Here is an 8,269-nt window from a genome sequence, read left to right as displayed (position 1 = left end):
CCCTGTCCTGGCACATAGCAGGCGCTTAATAACTGTTTCTTGGGTAAATGACTCATTTAATCATTGCAACAATCCTGTGAAGCAGGAATTACTATCATCGTCATATTCATACAGCAAAACAGAGAAGCAAAATCTATTACGGAAGGTGATATGATTAAGCGAGGATTGAAGCCAGGTGACAGAACACCACAGCTCTGGCCCCTGACCACTGTGCCAAGCTGCTGGGGGACAGCCAGGGTCCATTTTACTACAACAGTGTGATGAAGTGTCATGATCCGCTGGGAACACAATTCATGGGCGTGAGGCAGGATAGTGAGAAGAAAGGAAATTTCTTGGCAAATGGAATGGGAAACCTAAGACAAAGTAATTAAACTGGCCCTGGCCAAACAGTTCTGTTGGTTAGAGCATTGTTCCGATATGCCAAGGTTGCACATTCGATCCCTGGTCAGTATAGGCATGTCCCATGTCACATCTGGGTCTCACCCTACAAGAAGCAACCAATGAATGCATAAATAATTGGAACAACAAATTGATGTTTCTCTTTCTCCCTTCTTCTTTCTCTCTACGCCCCCCCCCCACCCCAGAATAAGAATTAAATAAAGCCAAACAATTTAATTCACAGATAGCTAATGCAGTGATTTTCAACTGGTGTGCTGCAAGAATTTTTAAAACATGCAATACCTGACTATTTAGTCAGGGGCACTGACCTTTTTTCCCTTAGGTTGTCAAACAAAAAAATGACAACAGTGAACACAACAATAGCCATTCGGTGTGAATGAATCAACGTTGTGCCTATTTTTTTTTGTTAGATTGGCAAAAAAGATATTTTTTGGTGTGCCACAGAATTTTAGTAATTAGTTGATATATGTCATGAGATGAAAAAGACTGAAAAGTGCTGAGCTAGTGAATCGCAAGACCTTATCTTCCCTAACCAAGGACACTTGAGAGCAAATGGTTTATACTATACTCTCCTCTCTAACGAGAGAATAAATAGCTTAAATCACCTTGTCAGAGAAATAGATAGCAGAGCTCCAATTAGTGCCATTTGTACCAGCCAAACCCAAGGACAGGTAAAGTCAGGGGAACTAGGAACACAAAAAACAATTAGAGCCAGAAAGCAAACCCAAGATAAAAGTAAAGCAGTGAAGCTGACCAGAGAATGATCCCAAACTCCCCTATACCCGCATTTTGATCCATCAGCATATTAAAAAGCACACCTGGGAAACTGACAAATATTCTGCTGAAACCCTCCCCTAAGATTCCAGCCCCTGAAGAAGAGAGATACAAATCATCAAAACAACGGATGCCAGTGCAGGCTCTCTCTCTGGAGCAAGTCCACACTTTTCTTCCCTCTCAGGCTTGCATCTTTGTTTTTCTCTCCTAAACTCTAAGGGTCCCCATGAAATTTGTAACCATGAGAGCAGCGGGCAGTAGCAGCTCATCCTGGACTAACCCCCTAAACCCGTCTCCAAGGCCCCTTTTCTCTGACTTTCCAGTGAGCTGACAGCAGCCCCGCCATGGCTCACTTCTTTCCCATAACATCTCTAGGGGGCGAAAACAGAGCTCCATCTAGTCTCTCTCCTGTTGCTTCTTCTACCCTAAGCCCTTCCGTGTGTCACTGTCCCCAGCGTTAAGAAATGTACCCTCAAAATCACCTGGACTCGTATTGTGAAATCTTTCCTGCACGAAGTCAAGAACCCACACACTAAAGCCCGGCTCGAGGCAGACCCACTGCTGCCGGGTCCCAGTCTGGTGACAGGCCCACAGGCAGGCCTGGGGAGGCCAATGCCCAGTCTTCTGAGCCCCTGTTGGGAGTCCCTGGCTCCTCCTGTCCCCTGCAGTGAGAGCGCAGCAATGCTTTTCTCTAGGGTGGACAGGAGCTGTGACCCGATGGGAACACAGACAAACCGACAAGGAAAAAATTCCTGGGAAAGGTCCACATGCCCCTCAGGCGGCTGTGGAAGGCAAAGGGATAGATTTCAGCACAGGGCAGGGAGAACTGGGAAACTGAGCCAGGGTGTTGGATGGTTCGATCTCCTCTGCAGACAAACCTTGGTGCTGGAAGTGTGTGTGTGTGTGTGTGTGTGTGTGTGTGTGTGTGTGTCTTCTGCTGGGAGGAGGGGGAGTTGGTAGGGGCTGACAGGAAGGGCCGAGCATTGGAGAGGGAGGGAGCCCTGGCATGGGCGTCAGGAGCCTGCTTTACTGTGTGGCCTTGGCCTCCCAGTCCAGTTCACACAGCTGCAAGATGGAGATCATGCTGCCCACCTCAGCCAGCTTCTCTGGGAACCTCGTGGCTCATGCAGTGGCAGAGTGGGGCCAGTCTGAAGGTGAACAGCCTGCCTTGGCAGGTGGGGGTTCTGTCACTGAGTGAGCAGAGGAAGGGTACCACAGAGGGCTAACGTGATGAGCTGTAGAGTCCAGAAGACCATCAACTCTCAGACTTGGGCTGATTATAGTCTACCCAGGCCTCATTCATGTAATAGACATTTCTCCCAAACGCTAGCTAGGCTTCTGTCTCTTTTCTATCCATCTAAACCAGCGGTCGCCAACTTTTCGGACCTCACGGACCACCAGTGTCCCGCGGACCACTGGTTGGCGACCGCTGAAACCACTCCAGAGCCTGCCTGACTCCTCTCCTCCCTTATCGCCCTGGATCTGAGTCTCATTCTTGGCAGGCCATGTCCCCTGAGGGCTCTAAAAGGGTGGGCAGGGGATGGAGGCAGTGGGATCAACAGACCTTACCTCTTCAGGGTCTGGATCACTGTTCCAGAGCAAGCACAGCTGCAAGATGCTGTCCTTCTCTGGTCCCTGGTCCCTTATTCAGGGCTTTCCTGATAATTGCTGGCTCCCTAAGGATGTTTCTGCCAACAGCCAGAAAGTAGAGCCCATCCTGAATCAGCAGGTGCAGTGAGGGAGCCATGTACCCAGGAAGGGGGTCCACTCAAAAACAATGGTGTCACTCTCTCTGCTGCCTTTCCCCCAGCTGGCCAGGGTGTGTGTGTGTGTGTGTGTGTGTGTGTGTGTGTGTGTGTGTTGGGGGGAGTGTTAGTGTTACCATCCTCTCCTTGCAAGGAGGAAATGGGATACCCAGACATGAGACACATCAGTTGGAATTAAATCTCTTTTTGCCTCATGGGGCCCCACCCTGTTCTCGTCAGTGGTCCTCAGAGGCAGAACCAAAGACCTGGGAGCAGAATCCTATCTGGTCTCCCCTATCGAACCTGCCTGCATCTCATCCCCAATTTCTGTCCCCCTCCTATCATAACCAACTGAGTGACTGGAACAAAAGGAGACAAGCCGCAGATCTTCCCAGCTCACACCCCTTCAATTCCCACACTCCATGCACACATGTTGCCCTTTATTCATCAGTTCATTCAACAGATTTTTATGAAGGGTCTGCTGTGTGCCAGGGACTGGTGCACAGAATCAGCTTACAAGCTAGCAGAGGGAGAGACAGTATGTAATCAAACAGCCACACAGATAACTATCTAATTACCACTGTGGCAAGTGTCATGGGAGAAAGGAACATGGTTCAGTGTGAGATTAAACACAAAACTCTGGCGGCCATGTAGAGGAGCAGGAGTTTGCAAAGGACCCTGAGCAGGAGCACAGGAAGGGAACACCAGAGGGTTGTATATGGCAAAAAACAAGAAAGGAGGGGTGGCCAAATGTGTCCAATGCTGCTAAGAAGCTAGTAAGATGAGAGAATAATGTTCTCCGCCCGGTTAAACACAAACTGCTTAGCATGGCCATCAAGGCCATTCATGATCTGGCATCACTGATATCTCCACCCATCCCCTGGCCAATATGCAGTTGTTACCACTGTCCTCCCTGCCTGGAATTTTCTTGTCCCTTTTCCTCTTGGCAAATGCCAGGTGATTACACAAGCCTCAGCTCAAAGGCTACCTCCTCCATGAAGCCTGACCACCATCCCTCAGGTAGAGCATGAGTTTGCAAAGCACTTTGTATGAATTTCTGTTGGAGCACCTGGCAGACATAACTGGGCCTGCCCAATACCCTTCCCCTCTTCTCCCTTACTCAGCAATGTATTGGGCCTGGTCTAATCCAATCATGATAATCCTATGGTCCATTTTTCCAGCCTCCCTTGCAATTAAAGATGCCCATGTTTCTCAGTTCTGACCATTAAAACATTAACAAATCGACTGCAGAAGGCAGAGTTGGAAAACCTTTGCCTTCCACTCTTTATTCAGTCTTGAACACCGATATGATGGCTGGAGCTGTGGCAGTCACCTTGCGGCCATGAGGGAAAAGCCAGGGAAATAACAGAAGTCTTGGCTCTGACACCCTTGACCTACTGAGCCAAAGCCAGCAGTAGACGTACTTCAAACTTCTTGTTTTGTGTGAGAAATAAAACCTTTATTTAAGCCTTTTTGGTTGGCTTTTCTGTTGCTGATAGCTGAGGCTGAGTGCCTCCCTGAGGCCCAGCACTTTCCAAATCTTGTAATTTATTTTGTTGCACATCTCCTTCCCCTACTTGACAGCTCCGTGAGAGCAGGGATCGTGCCCTAGTCTTCAGGGCCTTAGGATTCAGCAGGGTTTTGGCAGTGAGTTAGAGCCCCTTGAGGGTATATTATTATTTTTTCATAATATTATTTTATTATACTTTAATTTTTAATTTTTGTGGGTACATTTTTAACTGAAGAGAAGATTTATGGGGACCAAGGCTACTCCCAGGTGGGTGTGGAAACAGCAGTGACTCCAGAGACTTAGTAAAAGGGTTACCAGGTAAAATACAGGATGCCCAGTTAAATTGAATTCCAGATAAATAATGAATACTTTTTCAGTATAAGCATGTTCAGTATATATATACCAAATATTACACGGGATATATATATATATATATATATTGTAAATTATTTGCTATTTATTTAAAAGTCACATTTAACTGGACATCCTGTATTTTTATTTGCTAAATCTACTTAGGGCAGTTTTCTACAAGGTCCCTTCACCTGTGTTCATGGGCTCTGCAGTGGGCATGGGTGGTGGGGCCTATCTGTGAGGGGAGAGGCTATTTCTGGGGCCAAAGTGATAATAATAACCTTCCCTCATCCTAGGAAGGACAGGTAGGAGAATCAGATTTTGGAGGTCTAGGTCCTTGTTTTGGTTATCTATTGCTGCATAATAAATTACCCCCATATCTGGCAGCTTAAAATAATAAATATTTATTGTCTCAAAATTTTTGTGGGTTAAAAATTTGGGAACAGCTTAGCTGAGTTGATCAAGACCTCTCTTGAGGTTACAGCCAAGACGTCAGCGGTGGCTGTAGTCACCTACAGGCTTGACTGGGGCCAGAGGATCTGTTTGCATGATTGCTCACTCACAAGGTTGGGGTGCAGGTGGGGGGCAAAGCCCAGTGCCTTGCTGACTATTGGCAGAAGGTTCTAGTCCTGTACCACATGGGCCTCTCCATGAAGCTGCTTGAGTATTCCTGTGGAGAGCAGCCACAGTGTTTGGACAGGTTCAAGCCTTGGACTGATGAGAAGGCACGGTCCTCTCGTGACAAAGCCACGTGCAAGTCCTAGCTTGGAGGGCAAAACCCTCCCAGCACAATTATAGCCAAAGGCTATAGTTGTAAGCTTGAACCTATGGTCCAAACACGTGGTCCCACATGTCTGAGTGATGTGGGCTTGCTAGAGTTCAGGTACATGTAATTGAGTAGATTTGAAACCCACGAGAATGTTGTAAACATCTTGATCACGCCCTTACTTTGCCTCGCGGAATCCGGCTATAAAATAAAGACTTGGCTTTCAGGCTGTGGCACTGTCGCTAGCTGTCCATCAGATAGGACAGTGTCCCACCCAGACCCAGCTTTTTTCTCTTGTCTGTCTTTTCTCAATCCTTCACCGCCCCCTCTCAGGCTCACCGAACCTAGCTGAGCTGGCTCGGCCCATATGGTGCCCAACATGGGGCTGAGTATGCCATGGCTGTGCCGGCTCACCACATATTCCCTCATGCCAGCTGGCTCCTCCAGATCCAAGAGACTAAGGTAGAAGTTTCCATGACTTTTATGACCTGGCTTGGGAGTCACCTATCATCCTTTCTGTGTATTCTGTGGTGGTCACATAGGCCAGTCCTGATATTCTGTGGGAGGGGACTATACAACAGAATGATCATCTCTGTGTAGTGGGTTTGTGTCATGCTGTATGACCTTTGACCAACCTCATTGTCCTTAGCAAGCATCTCAAAGCCTTCTAGTCGATGAGTGTCTGTGTTCCATTAAAAAGTAGCCAGCCCCTGCCCTGCAGGTGCTGGACCTGCTGGCACCACAGATGCGGCTGCCGTGCTGCACCTGTGGCATCGGGGCACAGAAGAAGTGGCTATTTCTACGCGCAGTGCTCAGAACAGTGAACACTAAGAATGATTTGTAGCCTGACATTCCTGGCGTGCCCGGCCGTCTGGCGTTTGGGTTCCATGTGAGACCCTCAGCACTTTGCTTTTCCTTTTTCTCTGGACGATGAGGCTGTTCTGTGGGGTGGGTGCAGATGCACGTGGCAAACACATGGGACTGACCTGCATAGGGTCTCCTGCCTGGAAATGAGTTCGTAGGGCTGGGCTGGGACTTCTTAGCAGCAGTCCCTGGGTGGGTGGGCAGGTGTGCGAATCCCAGGCTGAGAACCACACGCCGGTGTGAGCTCCCTGTGGCCCTGGGTGGGCAGTCGGAGCCACCTCGCACATGAGTGCCCACACTCTAAGGACCCTGAGACAAGCAGAGCACTTTCAGGAGCAGGAGGGGCTTGGTCAGTTTGGGCCGGGTGGGCTGCTAGAGGTTCGCTCCCTGCAGTTGCCTGTCCATGAGTTGGGAGCTGGGGCCCATGTGGATCCCCTCAGTGGGCTGATAACTCTGCAAATGATCGTCCCAACCAGGGCACTGGGGAGAGGAGGGGCTGCAGGTAACCCCACTGGGATGGCAGGTGTAACCCACTGTCCTTGACCCCTTGCAGAAAAAAAAAAAGTAGCCAGCCTAGCCATTTGGCTCAGTGGATAGAGCATCAGCCTGCAGACCAAAGGGTCCCAGATTCGATTCTGGTCAAGGTAACTCAGCTGTAGGCTCAATCCCTGACCCTGGTTAGGGCTTGTGTGGGAAGCAACCAATCAATATGTCTCTCTCACATCCATGTTTCTCGCTCTCTGGATCTCTCCCCCTCCCTTCCACTCTCTCTAAAAACAAATGAAAAAATATCCTCAGGTGAGGATTAACAACGAAAGTAGTCATAAATATGTTTGTTAGTAATTGCCTAGTGATAGTATTGATCATAAACAACCATCTATCACAAGACCCCCAAAAGGTATGGCCTCTGGTTTGTATTGTATTCTTTGTCTTGTCAATCATTAGTAACTGAACTGTACTATAAAAACACTGTAACAGCCCTAACCGGTTTGGCTCAGTGGATAGAGCGTCGGCCTGTGAACTGAAGGGTTTCAGTTTCGATTCCGGTCAAGGGCATGTACCTTGGTTGCGGGTGCATCCCCAGTAGGGGGTGTGCAGGAGGCAGCTGATCTATGTTTCTCTCTCATTGATGTTTCTAACTCTCTATCCCTCTCTCTTCCTCTCTGTAAAAAATCAATAAAATATATTTTTAAAAATACTGTAACAGGGGTATGTTTGAGGACTGCTAGGTCATCTGTCTGCTCTGACCCAATCTTTCTGTAAGTAAATTACCCTATAATAAGTTGTTATATTCTATAGAGTTGCTTGCATTGCATCATTTTTCAGTCTAAAGATACCTTCTCAGCCCATCGGATGTGGCTCAGTGGCTGAGTGTCGACCTATGAATTAGGAGGTCATGGTTCAATTCCCGGTCAGGGCACATGGCCAGGTTGTGGGCTTGATACCCAGTGGGGACGTGCAGGAGGCAGCCAATCAATGATTCTCTCTCATCATTTATATTTCTATCTCTCTCTCCCTCTCCCTTCCTCTCTGAAACCAATAAAAATATACATTTTTAAATAATAAAGATACCTTCTCATTACGGTGGCCATTATGCCTTTGTCCTATAGTCAGACATCTGCTCCAAGACTTACACAGCCACCATCCCTCCCTTACATACCAAGTACCTAGCCTAATCCTTGCCATCCTCCTTCATGCTCACTCTCTCCCTCAGTCTCTGAGGCCTAGTACTGGGCCTCTACAATGCCTCTTTCACCAGTTCTCACCACCGGCCCTACCCAGGTGAGATCCTTGTCACTTCTCTCCTGAAGACTTAGGTTCCTCTGATCTAAAATGTACATGTTGCTCACCACTCCCCTC

The sequence above is a fragment of the Myotis brandtii genome, unplaced genomic scaffold (assembly GCF_000412655.1).
Source record: "Myotis brandtii unplaced genomic scaffold, ASM41265v1 scaffold583, whole genome shotgun sequence".
Taxonomy (NCBI): Eukaryota; Metazoa; Chordata; class Mammalia; order Chiroptera; family Vespertilionidae; genus Myotis; species Myotis brandtii.
This window is presented reverse-complemented; position numbering follows the sequence as displayed.